This window comes from Taudactylus pleione, unplaced genomic scaffold (assembly GCF_031769625.1).
Source record: "Taudactylus pleione unplaced genomic scaffold, aTauple2 ptg000018l, whole genome shotgun sequence".
NCBI lineage: Eukaryota > Metazoa > Chordata > Amphibia > Anura > Myobatrachidae > Taudactylus > Taudactylus pleione.
In genome coordinates, this window is record NW_028284420.1 from 2,296,763 (window position 1) to 2,323,117 (window position 26,355).

The 26,355-nt window shown below is 45.0% G+C and overlaps 1 protein-coding gene across 5 annotated transcripts in view; it reads left to right on the forward strand.

Annotated features, from left to right (window-relative positions):
• The window catches only part of ASIC2 (acid sensing ion channel subunit 2), an 811,363-nt gene that overhangs the window by 388,767 nt on the left and 396,241 nt on the right, over nucleotides 1–26,355 (forward strand). The window lies entirely within an intron of this gene.

Here is a 26,355-nt window from a genome sequence, read left to right on the forward strand (position 1 = left end):
CGTGTGCAGATCATTGTATGTGTGGGCACCTTAAGTCCACTATTATTTGTGTAGACACCAAGTTATTGCCTCTTGCATCCATCTCATATCAACATATGCCTTTAGCCTGCCCTGAATCTCTTTATCTGTTCTTAGCTATGAGACTGAATTGAACTGTGTCAGAGTGAGTGTAACTGCTAAGGGGTAATTTTCTTTATAACAAGGTTAAATATTACAAAGTATGCAATATAAATACAATTATTTAAAAACAAATGTTATAAACTCCAATTACACAATGGGATAATGCCTCATGGTGGCTAAAATATTGTGACAAATATAAGAATAGCTGGATAGCGAACACAACATCTATCAGAAACACTTGTTTTGTTTCTTAAAATGTTGATTTAATGCTTTGAAGTTGATATAGAGGCTGTAGGATAACTACTGTATGCAGTTGTATAGTTTATATGAAAATTGTTTCACATACTGGTTACTTTTATATAATATCACCTATGTAATAAACACAAAATTTTATTTAACTGCAATTTTAATAGATGTTAAATGTGATTTATATAATGACATGAAATATTGGATCTCATATACCACATGGCAGTGTTTGCAAGCTTCAATTTTTGGAGGTATTGACCCCGAAATTTTAAATTACAATACTGTTAATACATGCTTTGGTTTTGCACTTAATATTATTGCCATTTATCATAGTCAAAACTGCCCAACAATTGGTGGCTTGCAAAAGACACAACTTACTAAGTCTAGCCTCTTGTCTCAAAGTTCTTACAGTTAAACAACTGGTACTCACACCATTTTCAGCTGGTACCACCTGTATTTAAAAGGATGTTCCTAATAGGCAATATTTGTACAACTGAAAGTTTAGGGGACCTAACCTAAATCTAAGATCCCTATGCTGCTCACCCCTCAACTTAGGGACACTACGAAATTATAGACACATAAGTAATGATGATCATAATGATTTAAGTTGTGAAAGTGCTTTAAATCCCAGCTAAGATTCTGTTACAGTATGTGACAGACACTTTAGTCTTGAAGTTTTTTCTCATCTCTTTGATCTGTTGTATCGTGAATTGTACAGGAGACATTTGATCTAATTTATTTTTAACACTGCATGATGAGTCTGAGTTGTTATGCACACAAGAATTATCAATTTCATACAATAATGCTGTATGGCAGTGTTACAGTGCAATTTAATGTGTGTCAGCTGTTAAACAGTTTCCTGCAAGTTTTTTACAGATAGTAGTACAATGTTGCATTAGTGGATGTCCACATTTATTAATTGAAGTTTACAATGATTTAATTTCAAAACATTCCTACAGTATGCATTGTGAAATATCTCACAGTAATTCAGGGGCATATTTATTAAGCATATTTTGTAGAAAAATCTTCAGAAAATAGTCCTTTTATAAGGTCTCCACATAAACAGATTATTGCTTCAATGTATTACGAGGGTACTGTAGCAGATTTGACAGAAACCTCCCATCCAAGACTAAAGGAAAGTGAAAGTGTGTGTGTATGTATGTATCAGGGCCCTAACTAGGGTGGTGAGACCTGTGATATGGCACAGGGCACCGCAGGGCAGGGGGCGCTGTTTGGGCCTGTCAATTTTCATGTTTATTATCATTCTCTCTTGTAGCTTCCTCTTCTTTTATCCCCAGCATCTCCTGACCTCCCCCATCTCTTCCCTGGCCCTTCCACATGTGCCATGGCCCTTTTTCAGGTGCACTATCTTATGTCCCTATTTAAAAAATGGGGGAGGGGAGCGCCAATGCTCTCTCTGGCACAGGGCACCAAAAAGTGTAGTTACGGCTCTAGTATGTATATCTATCTATAATTCTATATATATAAATTTGTAAAGTACTTACTATGAAACTTTATATTTTGGCAAGTACTCTGTTTCAGCCTTCAGAGTTTTCTGCAATTTAGAACAGCATGAGTTTCCCCCACTCTAACACCATGGTCACAACCTGTATTAGACTTTTACAGACAAGGCTTGTCACACTAATAAGTAAACATAAAGCAAGGGGTTCCATTTTTATAATGGGATACAGCCAGGAGCGTAGCTAGAACTTTGTAGGCACCATAGCAAAATTTTGAAGGGGCCCGCAATGCTTTTAGAAAGAAGGAAATTGGAGCTTTACTTGCCGTCTTTATGTTCAGATATGCAATGAACGAACGCAGTCCTGTCTCCGTTTGCCCACGCTACTTCTCAACATCAGACACCAGCCTTGGGTCTAGGCAAAGGCACAGTTGGTGATGGCAGTGGGGGCACAGTAAGAGATGGAGAGGATGTCTGAAGCACACATAGGGAAGGGTGGTTCAGAGGCACACATGGGTAAGGGAGGGGGGTCAGAGGTACACATGGGTAAAGGAGGGGTCAGAGGTACACATGGGTAAGGGAGGAGGGTCAGAGGTACACATGGGTAAGGGGGGGGTCAGAGGTACACATGGGTAAGGGGGTTCAAAGGCACACATGGGAAGGGGGGGTTAGAGGCACACATGGAAAGGGGGATCCGAGGCACTTTGGTAGGGGGTCAGAGCCACACTAGGGGAGGGATATGGGCAGAGGCACAAATGGGAAGGTTCAGTGTGCCTCTTTCACTGTGCAAGTAGGAGGAGGAAGAGAATATCGGAGAGATGGGGGTAGGGAAACATGTGAAGACTCCTATGAGAGGTGGGTCAAGGGAAAATAACTTATATTCCCCATCTAAAAATGGTTCTGTAGCTTCTACTGCATAGTCACAATGTCAGTGTCAGACAAGGGGGCTGCAGTACTGATGGTTCTGGCAGTAAACTGCTTCTTAGTGACAAGCAGACATCTGCCTGTGACTAAGAAGTTTCCAGAACCATCAGTGCCAGAAGTCCTTAACACACACATTCACACAGACCTGACTATGGCGTCCATTGAGGGGCACTCCGCGTAGCTCAGCCCCGCCTCATGGTGACATAGAGGCAGGGATGTCAAGAGTCTCCATGGGCCCAGGTACTGATGGGGACATGACCTAACTGCAGCCAGTGTAGCTACGCCCCCCAAAGGAAAATATAATACATTTGCATTGTGCACTGGGGAAATGGGTGCTGTGAGCACCTCAGCCTGGCGCAAATCCAGGGGGGGGGGGGGCGATCAGTGTAATTGCTCCCTCCCACAGACAGAGGAGAGGAGACTGCTGCTGCTGCTCAGCAGCATCGCGCAGTCTCCCTGCTCCTACTGTAGATAGATAAGAGGGAAGGGGGCAGAGACGGGACCCCACTAGGCCCATCCAATAAGCCCGGGCAATTCGTACCGCCCATCCCCCTCTCGGCGCCCTTGCATAGTGGATATTACCAGGGCCTTGGAGCGGGTTGCTAGGGCTTTAATCTTCAGGATCAGTTAGTTTAAGTTTTAAATTGTGTGGTGCTCTTGCAGACTAATAGAAGTGACTGGCCACTGGTCACACAATGGGCTGAGTGAGGTGAGCTGGGTGCAGGGAGGTTAGCCCTGTAGGTGTTCCGGGCCTCGTAGCAACTACACTCCCGACACCCACGGTAGCTACAGTATGTATTTGGCCTCAGTTGTATCGTGAATTGTACAGGAGACATTTGATCTAATTTATTTTTAACACTGCATGATGAGTCTGAGTTGTTATGCACACAAGAATTATCAATTTCATACCATAATGCTATGTGGCAGTGTTACAGTGCAATTTAATGTGTGTCAGCTGTTAAACAGTTTCCTGCAAGTTTTTTACAGATAGTAGTACAATGTTGCATTAGTGGATGCCCACATTTATTAATTGAAGTTTACAATGATTTAATTCCAAAATATTCCTACAGTATGCATTGTGAAATATCTCACAGTAATTCAGGGGCATATTTATTAAGCATATTTTGTAGAAAAATCTTCAGAAAATAGTAATTTTCTAAGGTCTCCACATAAACAGATTATTGCTTCAATGTATTAAGAGGGTACTGTAGCAGATTTGACAGAAAACTCCCATCCAAGACTAAAGGAAAGTGAAAGTGTGTGTGTATGTATGTATCAGGGCCCTAACTAGGGTGGTGAGACCTGTGATATGGCACAGGGCACCGCAGGGCAGGGGGCGCTGTTTGGGCCTGTCAATTTTCATGTTTATTATCATTCTCTCTTGTAGCTTCCTCTTCTTTTATCCCCAGCATCTCCTGACCTCCCCCATCTCTTCCCTGGCCCTTCCACATGTACCATGGCCCTTTTTCAGGTGCACTATCTTATGTCCCTATTTTAAAAATGGGGGAGGGGAGCGCCAATGCTCTCTCTGGCATGGAGCTGAGGAGCTAATTCAGAGCCACTCGCTAGATGCGATCGCTCACACGATGTGTATGCAAATTGCGTAGGCAGTGCAATCACACAGCAATGCATTTGCATGCCCAGTATTTCTTAGAGAGCGATCACATAGTGTATGCAGACACCCACCAGCCTGTCTTAAGACGCCCACTTGTGCACGTCATGTCCAGGAAGTGTATGCAACCATCGGTACATCGGATGCGATCGCAGCGCTTGAGGTTGACCATACCCTGCCGCAAACCCTGCGAGCACTTCAGTGTAAAAACAAGCCAGGTGACGTGTACTATGATGCTGTCTTATAATTATGGACACCTCTAAAATGCTGTTGAGATGCTCAGGCACGCCTGCGTTTGCACCTCCACTCCCCTATTTTTAATGGCCATGGCTTCCCCTGCCACTCACTCTGCTGGGCTGTCTATGTGCAGCGAGCAAACGCATTGTGAACTTTCGCATACGCACAATGCATACACACTGTATACCATCGGCAGCAGCGAGCGTTTGCATCTTAGTGAGCGGGTCTGAATGATCTCCTGAATTCCCTAGGGGAATCAGGCCTGAAAAAATATAACACTCCCCCAGGTAAAAAAAAAACTGTTCATGCTAATAAATCTGGAGATCCTTCAAACACCCCTGGTTTGTGGGTGTTGGTGTGGTAATGTTTTTTATTGCAACATTTAAATTTTCATACGAGGCGCTAATGCCACCCTCACCCCTCAATGTAATTCAAAACACACAGTTGTAAAACAAATTCACTTAATATAAGTACTAATTGTATTGATTCAGATGGAAAAACATAACCCCAGTTAGACAGTTGCCAATGTAGCCTTTCAGGGAAAATAGTTCTTCCTGAAACCCAAACTTGTCAATCAGAAAAAACCAATAGAGAAGGCAACAGAAGATTGTATTGGTTTTTATTTGTCTGGTTTTACTTGTCTCCTACATGATAACTGTGACTTTAAAAATTATTGTTATAATTCGTCTATACTGTCCAAACATGGATGGATTATATTGTGTATGAATTGTATACTGTAACTTTAGCATTTACCACAGTGATACCACACCTCTTGGTGTGACCCAGGTGCATGTATTACTGTTCTCTCCTTGAGTAAAAAAGATGCATGTGCTACAGTTGCATGTAGCAATATGGTCAGCTCTGCAAGATAGGACAAATTTTGCCATTTATGGGAGCGATTTAGACTAAAATTATGTCTAATGCTGGGTACACACTTGAGCAACGCCAACCGAGCAGTCGATTTGGTAAGCTTTATGCACTTACCAATCAGCTGCTTGATATGTCTGGCCAAACCTCACAACTGGGCGGGCATTTAAATTTGCCCACCTAGTTTTGAGGTCAGCATTGGCGGTTCCTGCGGACAGTGTATGGACGGTCTGTGGGTTACCCGTACACAGTCAGACATACCATTATATCTCTGGATGATATATCTCATCAGCTGCCGGACTGACCCGATATGTCTGTGAACAACTTATATTGGTGTAAACACCTGCCGATGCACTAGCTAAATAACGTTCGGCGTCTGAACGAACAATATATGTGTACCTAGCTTAACTGTACATTACTCCCTACTGCATGATAAAATATTACATTTTTAAAAAGAAATAGTTTTTAGTGATCAGATCAGACATCTGACAGCAAAGATATTCATTGAGTTTGCCAATCAAATTTACAAGAGGTCTGTGTGAATTGAAAGGCTTTGCAAACTCATAAATAGTTATTAGAAATCGCTTTATTTTCTGAGTGTTTTGTCACTGTCAGAAAACACCCCATTTCCGTGTCAGCATACATGACCTGGGCCAGGCGGTTGCTATACATCTATGGGTGATCATACAAAAAAACTGTCTCCTTTTAGAAAGGAAGCCAGATAGGGGAGAGATGGATGAAAGCAGAGGGTTTAGCAGTAAATATAATTAGCAGGATTACATTAAGCAGGCAATAAAGACACAGCCTTGGAGGGGGGCAGTTGATGAGAGCTGCAGGTGGGGAGCATGGATGCCTAATATATGGAAGAATTGAATCTTCATGACAGGCACTGCAGGCTATGTAGAATTCTAATCCCAAAACTCATCGGGATAATACAAAACTGGTGTGCATCTCTATTTCATATATATACGGACCCTGTCTGAAAATATTGACAGCAGGGGTCATTTACTAATACAATCAACTTTAAATTAAAACAAACAAGTAATCAGTTTTAATCATTGCAAGTTAAACAATGAAAGCAAATGCCTGGTTTCTGTCAGTTACATTGCTAGTAAATTATCCAGCTAATAGACAAGGTACAGTCAGTCCTCAATGATGTACAGCACCCAAATGAGCCTGTAGTAGGTGTGTGATCTCACAGGAAATGTGTGTATGTGATCTTGTTGAGAGCATGTGAAAGTGTGCATGGTGGGAATATGTCCCTTCACACACTCTCTTGTCTATTTGCCCTTTATATCCACCGCCTTCATTCATATAAATGCTTCTACTGTATTTTCTCCCAATATACTGACAGGTGTACTCTCATTTTTGTCTGAGTGTAGGAACATGTGGCACTTGTATTGTTTAAACTTTGGTTTCCTTGCATGGATTTTGTACACAAATAAATTTTTGTAAACGTCCTAAACTGAATCAAAAACTGCTATTCCTCAAAGAATAACCAGTCTGTCTGCAAGGGAAAAAAGCTTTGCAACCACCTACTACATAGTGTACAGCTTTGTGTCATTGGGAGACACGAAGTCATACCCTCTAAGCCTTGGAGAGAGATAATGTGGAGAGAGTTAAAGTGCAAACAAATCAGCTCCTAACTGTCAAAGTGAGTTTGAAAAATGCTAGTTAGAAGCTGATTGGTTGTACAAGTGACGTGCGGTGAGGTCAATGGCTGGGGAGGCACACATGGAGATGGGTCTGAGTGCTAGGAGCCTGTCTCACCCCCTGCTTACTGTAATTCTCCCCTCACTATTCTAAGCCATACATGCCTACTCTCCTAGAAGCCACGGGTGGCTCCCGATTTTTCAGGTAACCTCCTGCACCCTCGGTAGAGTAGGCACTTCTGCCCACTTCCTAATGAAGTAGGCAGAATGGGGAAAATTTTAAAGTAGATCGGGGATCCCTGAGTAGGGGGCGGGGCTTAATTATGCAATTCTATAAGAATCGTGTAATTTGACCCGGCCCCTTTTTAAATATGCTCTATTCACGGTAATTTACCACGAGGGGCAGGGTTTAATGATGTGACATGCCAGACCCCGCCCTCAACAATGCCCACCTGCTTCTCCTCCCCAGGCTTCTCCTGGGGAAAAAAATTTCAAGGTAGGCAAGTATGCTCTAAGCTTCAGTGTCCATTGATTCTCCTACCTGCATCACTGTGTCTTTTCTTGCTGCTGCTGACTGAGTTCCATTCTCTAAACACTGCAATGCACTTTCTGGTCACAGGACACATTCAAGGTGTCCATCAGTACTCAAGGCACGTCCCCCATACTCAGAGGCATGCCTCTATTAGCTCTCTTTCTGAACAGCTTACTGCCCGTGGTGTGGCCTTGCCCCCAACTCTGCAAGCAGTGTCTGAGTATACAGAAGCAAGGCTGCACTGTTGCTGCCTCATCTCTCATCTCCCTGCAGTCCCAGTGAGCTCCACAAAGCTGGTGAGTGTTAACTAAATTGTCAAATGATTACAATAAACAAAGAAGATATTTATAAGTTATAAATACCTTCTTTGTATTATTCTAATAATTTTTATATCAAATCTCAAGATCATGACAGGCTCTGCCTCCCCTGCACATCCCTGGTTGGTACTTTATCTCTCTCTACATTTTCTCTCTCCAAGTCTTAGGACATTTTCCCCATATAAATATGTAATTTGGCATGCAGGGGCTTCAGAATGTCATTTAAGGAGTAGCCAGGCCCCTGGTTGATGTCTTCACATATATTATGGAAATATACCCCAATCTACCTAATGTCAGGACAAATGTTATGATTGCGGGATGGCATGACAGTCACCTGAAATTTGGATGATTAGCAGATACCGTATGTACAGTAGTGCTTGGAAGTTTGTGAACCCTTCAAAATTTTCTATATGTCTGCTGAAATTTGGCCTAAAACTACCTCAGATTGTCACACAAGTCCTAAAAGTAGATAAAGAGAACCAAATTAAACACATGAGACAAAAAACTTAGACATGCTCATTTTTTTATTGTGGAAAATTATCCAATATCACATATCTGTGAGTGGCAAAAGTATGTGAATCACTGTATATATGTACCATGCCATTCATTTTAATTTTAGATCATATAAATATCCGGACATGCAGACTGGACACCCAGAGGTGCTGAGAGGGGGGCGGGTACAAATTACATGGGTCCAGGCTTGCTGTAGGGGCCCGGCACCGCCCCCCCTCCCTTCTACACCACAGCAGCCCAGCACATGCTACTGTGTGCTGGGCTGCAGTGGGAGACTGCTCGCAGCTGCTAAGCAGCAGCTGGAGCAGTCTCCTATGCCTATGGGGGGGGAGCGATCACGCTGATTGCTCCCCCATTGGTTGTGCGCCGGGCTGAGGGGCTAAAATGACTCTCTTTCTGTGCTTTTTCCCTAAGGCGCGGCTCTTGGCGGCCCTGTGGACACTACCCCAGTTGGTGTACCGTATTTTGCATATGGTCGCACTGCACATGCCCAGAATGTAAATGTATGCAAATTCATGATTTCAGAGTGTTATGCATTGTGGACACATTGAGGGGCCTATTCATCAACACTAAAATAAAGTTTTTAAGGACATTTCCCTTAATTACTGTTATTTTAGTATTCATGAAGAGACTTAACACAGGAGATATCACTGAAATCTCCTGGTTAAGTCCCCCTGCGTTAATATCCACACTCCCCATACAGTAGTATGGGGATATGGTATTCATCAAATTCCGAAAATTATGTATTTTCGGAATTTGATGGAGTTACTATCCGCCACTGTGAGGTGGCGAATAGCAGGTGACACTTACCTGTGTCAGCGTGTTCAGGTCCCCCGGAGTCTTCCTCCGGCGCTTTGGTCCCTCCTCTGGCTCCCGTGTCTGCTCGGACACTGTGTTCTCCCAGCAGAACACAATAAAGTTTAGAAAAATTTTTTTTTCTTCTATCTGGTTTTAGACCCGATAATTAGAATTTCTTATTGCTGCTGTTCATGCCAATAAGAAATGAACATTCACCCAAATGTACTAAAAATTACATGCAGGGAGAGGTACTCCGAAAGGAGCCTAACCCTGCGATGTGGAGATGGAACCGTCTCCCATTGATGTTTGCAAATTAGTAGCCCATAGGCTACTATGGGATAATGCCATCTGGAGATGGTGTTACCTATCGGGACCAAACTCCAGAATGTTTTGCATTCCGGAGCTAGGTAAATCTGAGAGCTGTGGCTGCTATCGGAAATTGAGGGATCGCAGCAGATATCGGAGCTATCTGCTACAGTGCCTCCATGATAAATTTGGGGGATACTTAATATTTGTAGATATCCCCCGAAAGTAGGTGTTTTCGGAGAATGTACAAAAAATGCAAATATTACTTGATAAATAGGCCCCTTAGTGTTAGGTGAGCATTATACATGCTTTTTAAACACATGATCCTACACTGACACAAAGTAATGAATGGTATCTCGGAACTTCCATTCATATACTCTTTAAACATAATCCCGTGAAGTTTTCTGGTAACATTCCCACCATCCTACAGACCAAGACTTTTGTCCCAATTCCAAAACAGTTGGACCTGCATGTGGCATTGGAATGGTAATTTTAGGGCAGATGAGGTTGGAAGCTACTCCACAATGTGGAAGGGCTGAGCATACCCCAAGGTGATGTCACTATGCTCCTGCAGATGTCAACACCAAGTGGGCGGCAGGGGTGTTTCTAGAGGGGGGGGGGCCCATGTGCAGTCTCCGACACGTGCCCCCTCTTCTATGTCCGGTGGCCGGCAGCGCACTGAGCTGTGTGCGGCCAGTGCCGGAGTTATAGACTCTAGCGGCCATTTTCTCTGTACTGCGCATGCGCAGACGACGGGAAAATGGCCGCAGCAGCCATTTTCCAGTCGTTTTTACAGCGCCGGACCCCCGCTCCGAAATGGGACTCCAGAGAGGCAATTAATACTATGGGTGCAGGGTGTGCGGTGCAGGGTCCCCCTGGCCCCATTGGCCTGCACCCATTATAGATACACCCCTGGGCGGCACTCAATGTCCTAATTTCAAGGATCCAAGGTTGTGAGTTATACTGTAATGAAATGCAGCGTTTAAAACATTGGTTTATTAATCATTCACTGTTCACTAATATTACTTATACAGTAGTTCATACAATAGCTTTGATGAAATACCACTACTGTTTAAGTGATAATTAAGAAGAAACTATTATACAGCTTGGACTAATTATCTGCTAACATGTAGAGTATTGGTTTTACTGCACAAAATGGTGACAAACTACTTTCCTTCTTTTAGAGGTTCTGCATCAGTTGCTTTATTATATAATCTAATTTCTAATGCTTTCCTGGAGTATCAGACAGACTAATGATAGACTATTCTTCATTAACCATATGTGCTATTCTATACAGTTTAATAATGAAATCTGATACAAGTGCTTTTACACAATCCTAACATTAACATTGACGAATCAGATAGAGAAGCACCTCCAGCTTAACACATGAACCTTATTGGGTGATAAATAGCAAGCTGGACAACCTATTGTAATGCATTGTTTGTGATCCATTGTGCAGTTCAGTAGTGTTCTATATACAGTCAGGTGCATAAATATTGGGACATTGACAGAATTTTCATATTTTGGCCTCTATTCACCACCACAATGGCTTTGAAATGAAACAAACAAGATGTGCTTTAATTGCAGACTTTCAGATTTAATTTGAGGGTAATTACATCCAAATCAGGTGAACGGTGTAGGAATTGCAACGGTTTCTATGTGTGCCTCCCACTTTTTAAGGGGCCAGTAGTAATGGGACTATCAACACAAAAGCTATTCCATGGACAGGTGTGGGCTATTCCCTCGTTATTTCATTATCAATTAAGCAGGTAAAAGGTCTGGAGTTGATTCTAGGTGTGACATTTGCATTTGGAATCAGTTGCTGTCGACTCTCAATATGAGATCCAAAGAGCTGTCACTAACAGTTGGCCAAATCAAGAACACTCTCCAGGAGGTGTCAAAGTCAACAATCAAGAGAAGACTTCACAAGAGTGAATATAGAGGGTTCACCACAAGATGTAAACCATTGGTGAGCCACAAAAACAGGAAGACCAGATTAGAGTTTGCCAAACAACATCTAAAATAGCCATTACAGTTCTGGAACAACATCCTATGGACAGATGAGACAAAGATCAACTTGTACCAGAGTGATGGGAAGAGAAGAGTATGGAGAAGGAAAGGAACTGCTCATGATCCAAAACATACCACCTCATCAGTGAAGCATGGTGGTGGTAGTGTCATGGCGTGGGCATGTATGGCTGCCAATTTAACTAGTTCCCTTGTATTTATTGATGATGTGGCTGCTGACAAAAGCAGCAGAATGAATTCTGAAGTGTTTCGGGCAATGGGCCTGATTCAGAGCCGCTCGTAAGCGGCCGCTCGTTCGCTCCGAGCGATGTTTGCCCAACTGCGCATGCATACGGATCGTAATACGCATGCGCGAACCAGTCAGTGCGACCGAAAATCGTTTGTTCGCTAAATAGCGAATGCCTGCTATTTTGAGTGACAGAATGAGGCGTATGTGGGTGGTAACAGGGGAAGGTGCTTGAAAACGGGGAGTGGAGATCAGAACACAGGCATGCTTAAAGGTCAAAACGGGCGTTTTAAGGGTGTGCATAATTAATAAAGCAGCGTCATTGACCACGTCACTGGGTTATTTTATAGCCAGAACTGCTCGCAAGATTGTGGTAGCAAAAACCAACCCCAAGAATAGCAAGCAGTTCATACGCTGGTCGATGTACTCGATTAATATAATAAATAGCGGACATGACGTAGGATGCGAGCGGCCAGGGGGCGTTTTTTTCCAAAAAACGACCGCAAGTTTTGTTCGCTCGTTCAGACCTAGAGGCGTGAACCATTCGCAAAGAGCGAACGGTTCACTTGAATAGCCACCCCTATTTTCTGGACGAGCGAGCGCTATTTGCGTCTGGCTCTGAATCAGGCCCTATATTATATGCTCATATTCAGTTAAATGCTTCAGAACTCATTGGACGGCGCTTCACAGTGCAGATGGACAATGACCCAAAGCATACTGCAAAAGCAACCGAAGTTTTTTAAGGCTAAAAAGTGGAATGTTATGCAATGGCCAAGTCAATCCCCTGACCTGAATTCCGATTGAGCATGCATTTCACTTGATGAAGACAAAACTGAAGGGAAAATGCCCCAAGAACAAGCAGGAACTGAAGACATTTGCAGTAGAGGCCTGGCAGAGCATCACCAGGGATGAAACCCAGCGTCTGGTGATGTCTATGCGTTCCAGACTTCAGGCTGTAATTGCCTGCAAAGGATTTGCAACAAAGTATTAAAAAGTGAAAGTTAGATTTAGGATTGTTTAGTTTGTCCCATTACTTTTGGCCCCTTAAAAAGTGGGAGGCACATATAGAAACCGTTGTAATTCCTACACCGTTCACCTGATTTGGATGTAATTACCCTCAAATTAAATCTGAAAGTCTGCAGTTAAAGCACATCTTGTTTGTTTCATTTCAAAGCCATTGTGGTGGTGAATAGAGGCCAAAATATGAAAATTCTGTCAATGTCCCAATATTTATGCACCTGTACATACAATATATAGGGCCTGATTCAGAGTTGTACACTATGTCGATATTTACGGAGTTAAGCGATTATTGGTATCTAGCGCATACGTCAAGTCACATTACCAATGCTACTTACAGTGAGCATTTATTCCTGAGTGATGAAGGTAATAGTGTAGTGGCGGCAGAAATGCAGACAGTTGTGACAGTTTCGGTGGCTGTTACAGGCTGCGTCTGCGATCCTGTACGCAGTAACATGGCTTTGTCGTCTTAGTACACGCGCCCATTCTGTGCGACCATAGGGTTACTCAGGAGGCCGAGTATCGAAGGATCTGCGACCGATGCCGTGTCTTTGTAAGCAGTCGCTTAAATCTGCTAAGCCGTCTATGGACGTCTCAATACATCTCCCGGCGTCTGCAACATTTGCATATTTGCGCACAGTAGATGCATACAAATTCGCAGCTGCAGTGTCTTTAGCGTACATTTCTGGATCAGACCCATAATATCTCAAAACAAATGATGGGACGTAGACTTATTGAAAGTAACACTGGTTTACGGCTTAAATTAGGGACAGAGACAGATAGGATGCCTTGTACCGATCTAATGTTTCTCTACCGTTGATTAGATTAACAAGAGCTAATTGCTAGCTTGGATGACTGTAACATTTACAAAGTGTTAAAAGACGACTGATAAATAAAAGCTTTATGGCATTTTCAGATCATTATGCCAAAGAGAAAATGGCCTACTGCTAGATGTAATGATGTTCTTTTACATGTACAACTGTTATTACTTCAATGAATATGTGCTGAAAATATTCTTATAAACCAATTCAGGCAATGTTCTTTCAATTATTACACTAATGTTATATATAGTGGACCAGTCACAGGGGGCATTTTAGCAGGGCCGCTTGAGGGGGGCGCGGTGCAGCTGGCAGTATCCCCTTTCCGGCTGCTCCACCTCTTCCCTCCCTACAGCACTGATTGGCTGCCTTTTTCCACCTCACAGGCATACTCTGCTACAGCGACACCTCTGCGCCGGGGAGGGCTCCATGGCTGCGGCCTGAGAGGGAGAGTGCACGCTGGCACGGGGAGCGCTCACAGAGCACTAGCAGTAGCAGCAGCACATGGTACAGCAGCAGGAGCAGACACCATTCCACTGCCGGGCACCTGTATGAGGGGAAACCTTGTCTGGCATTGGTCACTACCCCAGCGGTGCCCCCGGTTCTCTATGGGTAGCGGTGTGGGGGGGGGGGTGATGCCCGGGAGCAGCAAGGATACCCAGGGGAGAAGCCAATCCAGCTCTATGCTCAGACAGGGAAGTTGTATCTAGCCCCTCTCCTGTGCCCGGTGTTATGTGTTACCCGTGTGTGGTGGCAGAGCCCTGTACTCTATCTGCTGCAATACTCAGTCACCACCACTTATACTACTACAGCAGCTGCTTATACTCAGGGGAGTGGTGGAGTACCTCCTGCCCTCTCTCCTCTCCCTGCACTCAGCTGTAAGAAGATGCTCAGACGGGTGAGGGCCGAAATATGGGGAAGTTCTGTCCTTTCTTCCCCCTGTGTTACCATGCTGTGCCAAATTATAAACAGCCTCCTTGTCTGTCTCCAAAATGAGGAGGGATGAGGTGACAGAGAGGAGGCACTGCAGTTTACCACAATATACAGTAGATAAAGACCAGCCTCTCCAGATTTCCTTCTTATTGTCCAGGGAAGGAAGTGAATCGGATTGTTCAGATACACACTAACCTAATTATATATACACACACACATATATATATATATATATATATATCTACACGCACACACTAGTTCCGGGGGGGTGCTCCAAAAAATCTTGCACAAGGTGCATGTTGACCTGGAGCTGGCCCTGCATTTTAGTAAAGGGTCAAACAGAGCAAATTGCCCTAAGTCCACAAGGACAGATAGCATATTATTGCATTTCTCGTACTTGAGTCACATTATTAAAACTTCTATATCTCTCCCCTGGTATCCATGGCATGAAAAGAAGATATGCCTTCTTTCTCAAGATGCTTGAATGCTCCACGCATGTGCTTATCAGTGTCAGTGATGTCAACTGGTCGGCAAAATCAGCCGGATGGTGCAGAGAAGAGGAAGTTGGTGAGGTAGTGCGAGCCGGCGAGGGAGCAGAGAACTCAGATTGCCGATGGTCTTGCAGACTAAGTGATGGTCTTAGGATGCAGCACTTGGATCTGTGATGCTTCAGGAGGCATCTATGTACACCAGACGCCTCCTGCTGCACTAGCATATTAGTTGTACGGTATTGCACAGCCTCTTCCCTGCTTTTCTCCGTTCCTGCAGGTAAGAAGGCACATAACACGATCTACAGATGGCGTTATGCTTCTCAAAAAATGAGAGAAGCGAATACAATTCCTGCACAGCCTCTACTATATCCAATGGGGGCTGCAGGAATGTGACAGGGGAAATGAAAAGGCAGATAAATCAGTGATTTCTCCACACTTTTCATGTAACTATACACTCTACAAAGGAAACAAAACTATGGCTTTCTTAGGGTTGGGCATGGGATCCGGATGGTCAGAATCCTGAAAGTAGCATCCTGACAGTCAGAATCCCAACAAATTGGGTAAGTTGCCTAACCGTAACCCCCCCTTGGTATTTAATTACCCGGGCCTGGGCTTGCTGGAGGGGCCTGGCGAGGGCCAGGTCTGCCGCATCTCCTCCCTCTTACCTCACAGACAGCCCAGCACACAGCAGCATGTGTGCTGGGCTGCACTGCAGTGCTCGCTGCAACAGCAGTCTCCTCTGCCTGTGGGGGGGGGGTTATCACACTGAAAACGCCCACCCTGGCTTTGCGCCAGGCTGAAGGGCTCACAGCGCCCCCCTCACCAACGCGCAGTGTCACTTCGAGGAGCTGCAAAAAGGTTTTTCCCACTAAGGTGGTGTGGCCCACCTCCCGAGATTAGGCCACACCCCATTCAAACTGGCCCAGCTTTCTAGGCCCCTGAACCCCCCCTCACTTCCTGCAGACTAACCCTAACCCTCCCGCTAGTGACTAAACCTAACCTTCCCTTAACCCTACTACTTACAATCGAGATGCAGGCAGTCGGGATTCTGGAGCCGGGATTCCGACTTCTGTCAGGATTCCGGCATCTGTATTCTGAGCGTCAGCATCCCGACTGCTGGGATGACAACTACATCCCACTTTCTTCAGCTAAAATGCTGGAGCAAAGGCATATTTGCCCCATGTTTTTGTGTCTTATCTACATGACTGCATCCATTTAAACCTGGTTGGAAGATTCACAAGATTACTGATGATGTCACCGTGATAAAGTTAACAAGGACTAGAATTAGATTCATAGAGGCCATATGGCCTCTGATGATTTAGTATTGATCTCGCTGCAAGGGATACTTAAGATTACAATGAGCAATTCATCATTGCTCAGGTGCGGGTAAAGCTGCTCCAAAAAGCAGCTGTCCCCTCGGTTAGTATTGCAGCTACAGATGTAGCTGCGTTACTTACGTCCTCACCGTCAGCCCGGTTACGCATGCGTGACCTCGGGTTACACATGCGCACAGCCGCCAGGGAGGTAGTGAGGAGGTGGCAGAGGGATCCCTCTTCACATTCCCGGAACTCCTCCCCATAGGAAAGAGCAGTGCTGCGAGAGCAAGCACCGTCTGAAGATGGCGCTTGTTCTCAGCAGCAAACTCCGAAAACTTTTAGTCTTTGGAGTTTGCTGAATATCAGGGGGTCCTATCGGATCACTGATGATTAATGGCCCGGTAAGTAAAATATGCGGATACTAGTGTTTCCGTATGGTTACCGGGCCATTAATCGATGATGAATAGGCCCTATAGAGAGCTAGATCAGAGCAGTGATTTCCATGCAACTCACACTCACCTGTTCACTTCTTTTATGTTAAACTAATGTATCTATAACTGCTCAGCATCCTTAATTTCCACCAACAGTTTGATATTTCAATCCTTAATTTATAAATCTCTAGCACAGAAAGTTAACTCATTCTTCTCTATCAACAGGACCCAGGACAACATTTCTGTTAAATAGTTGTTGGCGCTTAGCTGATATATTATGTGTGGGTGGCATAGGCTGGTATTTGAATGGGCATATATTTGGTAAAGTGTGTGTAGATACATGGGCCGTTGAGAGTGGAGTTGGGCCAGGGTACTGGAGTAGCATGGTCAAATTGGGGAGGCTTGGCCTCGTCTCTGCCCAATTTTTGTTTTAAAGAAATACTCGCTCAAAAGGGGGGGGGTGCCTCGACAGTGGGCGGATCCGGGGGGTGAGGGTGGGCGAAACCCTGTATAGTAGTGCAGCAGTGGGCACATTTTGCAGAGCAGCGTGTGCTGTATGAGTAGAGAGGCTGCGCTGAGAAGCAGAAGTCTCCTCTCTCTACTTGCTACATGTGCAACTGGCCTGGGCCCCTACCGGGCCCCTCCAACAAGCCCAGGTAAAGAGTACCCCCCACTCCTCTCACAAGGCATAGGCTGTTACAACAATGTAGGCAAAGGACCAGTGTCTTATATATTGTGGGATGATACGATACAGTGACTTTTTTTGCAGAGGCTAGTATAGTGAGGGCACATTGTGAAAGGGTTAGTATATTGTAAATTAGCACAGCCTGTTATAATTATAATATATGTTAGTAAACATGAATAATACAGTATAGTGTGTTATTCCATTACAAAGTATATATGGCAACTTTTGTGTGTGGCCACAGCAAGTCTGATGGCTGTACCATAGAACTATCACAACAAGGAGCTGGAGAAAAGCTCGTCCTCTGAAATGCAAAAATGCTATCTGATAATCCCCCAACATCCACTCAGAGTTAGATTGCAGGGATCCGAAAAAAATTACCGCTCCACATGATTACAATAGATCCCTAATAAAGCATGCTACATTTATAATTGCTATTGTTTTCTAAATCGTCAGTGATAGCGTTAAGTTGGTCATTATAAGCTGTTGCTGCTCAAAGAAAATTGCTTGGTGCCCATTCTTATAAGTAAAAACAAGTTTTAAGCTTCAATGACTCTCTGAAGAATAGTTTCTGCAATTTACAACATTTGGAGGTTGATTTCACAATTACAGGCCATGACCTTTCTAACTATTCCTTTATTTATCTTGTGATCCAAGCTCTGGCAGTGGAGCTTTAAAGAAAGTATATTATTGAAAGTCATCTGTCCTGACGCATGTCCGGTGCCTTGACCATATTTAATTGTGCTAGGGAATCTATGTAGCAGTGTGTAAACTCATAGTGGTCCTTGACTGGTTTATGCATTTTGTTGACCTACTTTTCCTTAATGCCGAAGGGAGAGTTATAGTTTCTGGCAGCTGCCAAGGCCACTACTGGTTCCAGAACAACAATGTAGTAAGCTGTGCCAGTAAAAGACCTATTGAGTGTGATGAAAAAAAGGATTATACACATAGTGTACTTACTGAGTGCCAAATTAGCTGATTTCAATCTAGTACCATGCAGCTTAGAGCCTGACATAGTTGTGTTTTTATATGTAGGATGCAGGACATAAAATTGGACAAGCAGTTTGTACCTATGAATATAAATGTGGCTGTTTGAGCCAGTGTACCCTGTATTAGAGGAACAGTATATGAGTTTGCATTGTATATGAGTTTGACATTGTTGTCCAGAGCAGGAATGATTGACTCTACTGCCCCCTCTCCTCTCTACTTGGAATTATGTAGCTGATGAAATTGACAACCTACCAGTTTCAGGTAATACTAATACATGTCATATAGTTATATTTATATATGTCTGGCAGATGTCATTGGTAGATGGCCTTACAGAGGTATACTGTATCTATAGGCTCCAAAACAGTGAGAGCTGTGGCACCTTGCCACACACTCATGCACCAATTTTCCCTTCTTTTGCCAGATTCACCTGTGCGCACATTGCTTATTGGCGGAATAGCATTTATCATTGTAAAATATTGCAAGAAAGTAATCTAGGATATCTACACCCAGAATTGCATATTGGTTCACAATATACTAAGTGCTCTTATTTTCACTAAGAAGTGACACTACTGTATATATCTGGAAGTAGTACTCTACTATTTATGCTGAATGTTGCATCTATTGTCTCTGTTGGCAGCATGGGGAGCCCAGTACTAGGGGCGACAGCAACCAAAGAAAAGCTCACAGGCTGTTACTGATAGGCAAAAGTGTTGAAATATAGCAGTGCACACAGCTGGCATAGCCTTGCTTGGTTCACCCAGAACCCTAGCTTCATGACATTGTTGCCACTTCTATGCCAAAGTTACTGTAGTTATGCCACTATTCTGTGTAATATAAAACTAATGTCATTATTTGTGCTACCTTGGTTGAAAATAGAGAGCCTCATTATGTAATTTTTATTGTATTTTGTATGGTTTTATTATATTTTGTATGCTCATCTTTCACATCTATTTATCTATTTACTAAATAGATTGTGAAAATAACATCTTATACAGAATTGGCATGATTCAGAGATACATAGGGGTAAATTTACTAAGATTCGATTTGGTCCCGATTTGTCCCGTTTTTCAACTCGAATAGGATTGATCAAAAACAGCCGTTTTTTTTCACTTATAAAATTGGGAATTTACCAAGGTCCCAGTTTTGACAGGATCATTTTGATTGATAGTGTGTTTTGTCAATCCTGTCCATTTTGAAGTTCTGATTAAAGCGGCCGAAGGTTAACCAGCCCTGTACTTTCCGGCCTGTCATGGTACTTAAAATTACGGGGAACAAAACGTGTAGGGTTGCACCATAAATTAGGTATCAGTACCAGGCTGCAGGGCCAGTCCTGGTTTTAATTATAAGGGGGGAAAAATGCGTAGGGGTCCCCCTATAATTAAAACCAGCACCAGACCCTTTCTAGCAGGGGGCTGATGCCACAGCCAGGGGAGCCATTTCACCTGGGCCCCCGAACTGCAGCATCAGTCCTGACCGCTAGTCTGCCAAGGCCAGGGATCCCTGGGGAGTTGGGAATCCCCCCAATAAAGGGGTCTCCCTCTAAGGGGCACCCCAGGCCTAGGCTAATAGGCCAGGCTATCCCCGCCACCCTAGGGCGGTGGGTGGTGAGTTGATTGTGTATGTAGTGTGTAAACAATAGAATTAACAACATTGTCTTTAGAGTGGAACTACAGGTCCCAGGAAGCCTCCCCCACATGCTGGTACTTGGAGAACCACAAGTACCAGCATGCGGGGCATTAAGGACCCACTGGTACCTGTAGTTCGCCTGTAAAGAAATGTGTAAAAAAAACACACAACACACAACGTGAAAGTGCAGTTTTATTTCATACATACACACACACACACATATACTCACCTACATTACCAGGAGTGGTCCCCTTGTCCAAATCAGGCATCCAAGGTCTTCAGAATGAAAAAAAAAACAAAAATACCGACCCACGCAACAGATACCAACCAGGATGGTTGATATCTCCCGAATGAAATGCTCAGACGCGGCTTCTGCATTTATAGAGCCGTATCTGAGCATTCATTTTCTGAGAGAGGTGAGCAACCGCCTCTCTCAGCCAATGAACGGCTCCTCCATTGAAGTCAATGGAGGGAACCGCAGAATAAACTATAGTAACCTGCGGCTCCCATTATTGGGGGGTCCCCAACTCACCAGGGATCGCTTGCCTGGGCTGACTGCTGTGGCCAGGGCCGGTTCTCCCGTTACGAATGGTACGCAGCTGCGTAAGGCGCCACATAGTGAAGGGTGCCTCAACTGCGTACCATGCGGGCCGCGGTGCAGACTGTGTCTCTGTGACACAGCTGCACCGCGTGTGTAGCGCTGACCGGATGGAGTTCGGTCAGCGCTACACAGCACAAACACACAGCCGCCGGCTCCGGCAGCTGTGTGTTTGCTTTAGCAGCTGATGAGAGTCAGACAGACTCTCATCGGCTGCTGCTGCTCCTACTGCCAGAGCCGGACATCTTCCGGCTCCCGCAGTGGGTAATGGGAGTGACGTCATGACGTGACGTCACTCCCATAATGCAAAGTGTCGGATGGAGGAGCTGGTATCGGCGGCGGGAGCAGGAGCGGGTTTCAGGTAAGTGTTTTTTTTTTCATTTTCATTACGTCTCTACTGCGGGGGGCGGAGGAAGGTGGAATACTGCTGGGGGCACTACAAGGGGGGTTTACTAGGGGGGGAATACTACTAGGGACACTACAGGGGGTAATACTACTGGGGGCACTACAAGGGGGGATTATTACTGGGGACACTACAGGGGGTAATACTACTGGGGACACTACAGGGGGTAATACTGCTGGGGACACTACAAGGGGGGGAATACTAATGGGGGCACTACAAGGGGGGGTTACTACTGGGGGCACTACAAGGGGGGGTTACTACTGGGGGCACTACAAGGGGGGCTACTACTGGGAGCACTACAAGGGGGCTACTACTGGGAGCACTACAAGGGGAGATTACTACTGGGGGCACTACAGGGGGGAATACTACTGGGGGCACTACAAGGGGGGAGGAATACTACTGGGGGCACTACAAGGGGGGATTACTACTAGGGACACTATATAAAGGGCACTGCATAGTGGGTACCACTACTGGGGGCACTGCATAGGGAGGGGGAGTACTACTGGGGCACTATATAAGGGGAATACTACTGGGGGCACAAGGGGCACTGCACAGGGGGGACCACTACTGGGGGCACTGTAAAAGGGGCACTGCATAGGGGGTACCACTACTGAGGGCACTGCATTGGGGGACTACTACTGGGGGCACTATATAAGGGGAATACTACTGGGGGCACAAGGGGCACTGCACAGGGGGGACCACTACCGGTGGCACTGTAATAGGGGCACTGCATAGGGGGGCGCCAAAAAATATACTTGCTTACCAAAAAATTTGGGCTAGGGCCGGCTGTGGCTGGGGGGCCCGGTGAAAGGGCTCCCCTGGCTGTGGCATCAGCCCCCCACTAGAAAGGGTCCAGTGCTGGTTTTAATTATAGGGGGCCCCTATGCAATTTTTTTCCCCCTATAATTAAAACCAGGACTGGCCCTGCAGCCTGTTGCTGGTACCTAATTTACGGTGGAACCCTACTCATTTTGTTCCCCGTAATTTTAGGTACCAGGACTGGCTAAAAAAGGGGGTATGTCAGGCTGCGCTTAACCTAATATAAATGGTAGCTGCTAGGAAAAAAAACCAGGAAAACACCTGCCCTGTATGTGTAATGGGCTGAAAAGAAGGATTTCCCAGCGCTCACCATATGTAAGAAAGGCACTATGGGCCTGATTCAGAGCCGGACGCTCTGACCAGAGCGCTCGCTCTGAATCAGGGCCCTCCTACCTAAACTTGGAGCGGCCTCCTGGCCGCTCACATAGCTGTGGGTGACCACCCACAGCATATGCGAGCGGCCAAAAAGATGGCAACGATGGTCAAGACCATCGCGACCATCGGGCTTGCGACGAGACCCTGCGGTAGGGTCTCGGTGACCGCAAGCCCTGGAGTGATTTTGGCTCTATCAGAGCCAAAATCACTCCCACTGACATCACTAGTGATGTCAGTGGGGCCGGACCCAGACATAAGGTGTTCCCATGGGAACGCCTCCGTCTGGCAGCCACGCCCCCGGCACGCCCACCAAAGGGGGCGTGCTGTCAATCAACATCGACAGCACGCCCCTTTTGGTGCGAGACCCGGAGCGAGCGGGTCTGAATCAGGCCCTATGTTCCAAGAAATAGTCTGATACAATATAAACTTAATAGTATATTTAATAACTAAAAAAGTAAGCAGGAACTAGCTCCCAACAACAGTAAATAGTGTGCACATACTAAAACAGTATAAACTAATACAGGTACGTACAAGCTGGTGAGCGCTGGAAAATCCTTCTTTTCAACCAGGATTGGCTGGCAAGTCTGAGGCTGGTTAGCCTTTTGGAGGGAGACCTCAAGTAATATTTATTTTTTTTAATTAACCCTTAGAACACACTTGCCATTCAGAAACATACACAAATCACACTGATTTTTGATGTTCGATGGCAACTTGCAGCTCAGGAGGTCATGTATTTAAAACTTCTATTGAGTCCCCGATTTGAATGTAAAACGGGCGACTTTAGCAAAACGAATAATGGTAAATTCCTGATTTGTATTAAAAAAGTGAAAAGTACTTCCGATTTGAGCCGATGGTGATACAGTATCATTTCTATTATTCAAAACGACCGAATTTGCTGCATTAAACCATCCGATTTCAACAAGAAAAAATGAACAAATCACCCGACTTTAATAATAGTAAATTCCCGATTTGCAAAAGTGATATTATCTCCCGAGAATGCAAATCAAGACCAACAAGAATTTTAGTAAATTTACCCAATAATGAAGCGTTGAGCTATGTTTTTCTACTACATATGCATGAAAAGTCTAATAAAACCCTTACTTTGCATACCCAAATCAATGTGTGTGATGCCGTTCGCAATTGCTAAGACTTAAGAATTGGTTTGCAATACTGGGCATATGGAGACTGGGAGGTGACCAAAAGTGATTGCAAAAGGGGCCTCTCGTGGGCATGTTATGGGAGTGTCACAACCTTTTCTGGGTCTGCTGCTACGTTTCCAATAGAAGATACAATGTTTCAGAGGCCGTGTTTAGTTGGATCAGAGGAGAGTATCTAGAGTGGACCTTAGGCTACTGCAAATGTTGATAGTGCAACCAATGTTGCATCGATGTTGGAGGGTTTACAATCCCCAATGCAAATGCACAGACTACACAGACCTACACAGACTGAAAGTGGGTGTCTCACCGCTCGTACACTCCATCACCCAGTAGAGCAGAAAAGAAAGGGTAAGATTAGAATCTGCATATTCCCACAACTGCTATTGCAAGAGTGGCTGTGACCGCTGTTGCATTACCAACCATCTCTGAGTCATGCCCAATATTAGGAAATGTTCTAGACAGTTGATCAATACTGATAAATGTATGTATTTACAGGGACAAATCTTAAAAAATGTCTTCCCTTGCTGTCTGTAGATGAATAAGTGATATTGTTTCTCAATTATGTTATACTGTATATTAAATTTAAGATCCATATTTATTAATATCTGTCATAATTTTGCTATAATAGTTACCACACGATAATAACGCATTTTGCTATGATATAGCAAATTGCATTTCCGCAATTTATCAATCTTGCAGAGTCAGGACAGCTCCTCCAATAACCTGCTATCCTAGCAAAGAAGGGCAGTAGTGTCTGAAGTCCATTGCATTCGGCCATCACAAATGCAAAACATTTATTTTATTAGAGAGCAGTGCACAATGGCACGGTTTCCTCTCTCTACTATACATGCTAGATACTAGTACACAGAGTCAGAGGGTGGCGCGACCGCTGACCTGATGACGTCACTGATGGCCTACTGCTCATGTACAGCTGGCACATCTTTACTGTGTAGAGTGCCACAGTACTGTGCGGATGCCCAGTACTTAGCTCCTGAGGTGAGACACCTAAATACTGCTGATAGCCCCCTCAATACTGCTATTCTGCTTACTGCTGTTACCACTGTTACCTGTTACCCTGTTGATATCAATAAACCCAGCATCCTGGTTAAAGACTATCCATGTGGCTTAAAAGACACTTTCACATTCCGCCTGACACATATGTTGACCACCCCCCCAATAGACTATATCATTATCTGTAACAGTGATTGAACCTCCATGATTAAGGCACAGCCGAAACGCGTTGGAGACACACACCCACCATCACGTCCTGGAAACCTTCTTTCCTGCTGAAGAACCCCCCTGCTGTCCCAGCGACCGCTGATCACAAGGAGCTGCCAGCACCTCCGGCGAGCGGCACCCCCGCCTTGTGACCGTGACACGCCCGGCTCTCAGCCTCCCCGCCCCCGCCCCACATTGGGCGCCAACAGCCACAGGAACCACGAGGAGCCGGCGATCACTGCACACACACGGCATCCCTCATCCAAACAGCCTCACCCGGCCGTCCCGCTGCACGACGTGGCACACATGCAGGTACCGGCCCGCATCCCAAACACGGAGACGCCGACCTGCCGCAGCCTGCGCATCCAGCCAGGCTCCATCCACCACGCTGACCCACCCTGCCAGCGCAAACAAGACCAACTGTGCCACCATCACGGGGCACAGCCGCACCAGTAGCTGCAGCACAACAAGAACGGCCATCTAACCTGCCGCTGTATACCATCAGAGACTGCCGACCACCACCCCCAAATCGCAACGCCTACACAGGCACCTACCGGTAGGTAAGTTGTACAAATTGCGGGACGCCGCCACATCATCTATCCTTACCAGACTTCCACCTACACTGTGCCAGGCGTTAAGACTGTCGACCAAAGGTCCAGCAGGGACAATGTGCTGGTCCAGAACTGCACGGAAAAGGAGCCCCCTAAAAGGGTCTACCCACCTTCCCCCCCGTGCACCCATCCTGCTCTTCCCCCCACTGCTCCTGGGTCAATTACCCTCTAGTAGCATTGTGCCTACCTACCTTAAACCAATAAAATTACCTTGACCCAACACCACCGTCTACGTCTCTCTGTCATACAGATCACTCTTACCCAAGCACTTTACACACTGCCCCACCATATAGAGAGCGCGCCTTACCCAGCTTTTACCATGCCCAATATTAGGAAATGTTCTAGACAGTTGATCAATACTGATAAATGTATGTATTTACAGGGACAAATCTTAAAAAATGTCTTCCCTTGCTGTCTGTAGATGAATAAGTGATATTGTTTCTCAATTATGTTATACTGTATATTAAATTTAAGATCCATATTTATTAATATCTGTCATAATTTTGCTATAATAGTTACCACACGATAATAACGCATTTTGCTATGATATAGCAAATTGCATTTCCGCAATTTATCAATCTTGCAGAGTCAGGACAGCTCCTCCAATAACCTGCTATCCTAGCAAAGAAGGGCAGTAGTGTCTGAAGTCCATTGCATTCGGCCATCACAAATGCAAAACATTTATTTTATTAGAGAGCAGTGCACAATGGCACGGTTTCCTCTCTCTACTATACATGCTAGATACTAGTACACAGAGTCAGAGGGTGGCGCGACCGCTGACCTGATGACGTCACTGATGGCCTACTGCTCATGTACAGCTGGCACATCTTTACTGTGTAGAGTGCCACAGTACTGTGCGGATGCCCAGTACTTAGCTCCTGAGGTGAGACACCTAAATACTGCTGATAGCCCCCTCAATACTGCTATTCTGCTTACTGCTGTTACCACTGTTACCTGTTACCCTGTTGATATCAATAAACCCAGCATCCTGGTTAAAGACTATCCATGTGGCTTAAAAGACACTTTCACATTC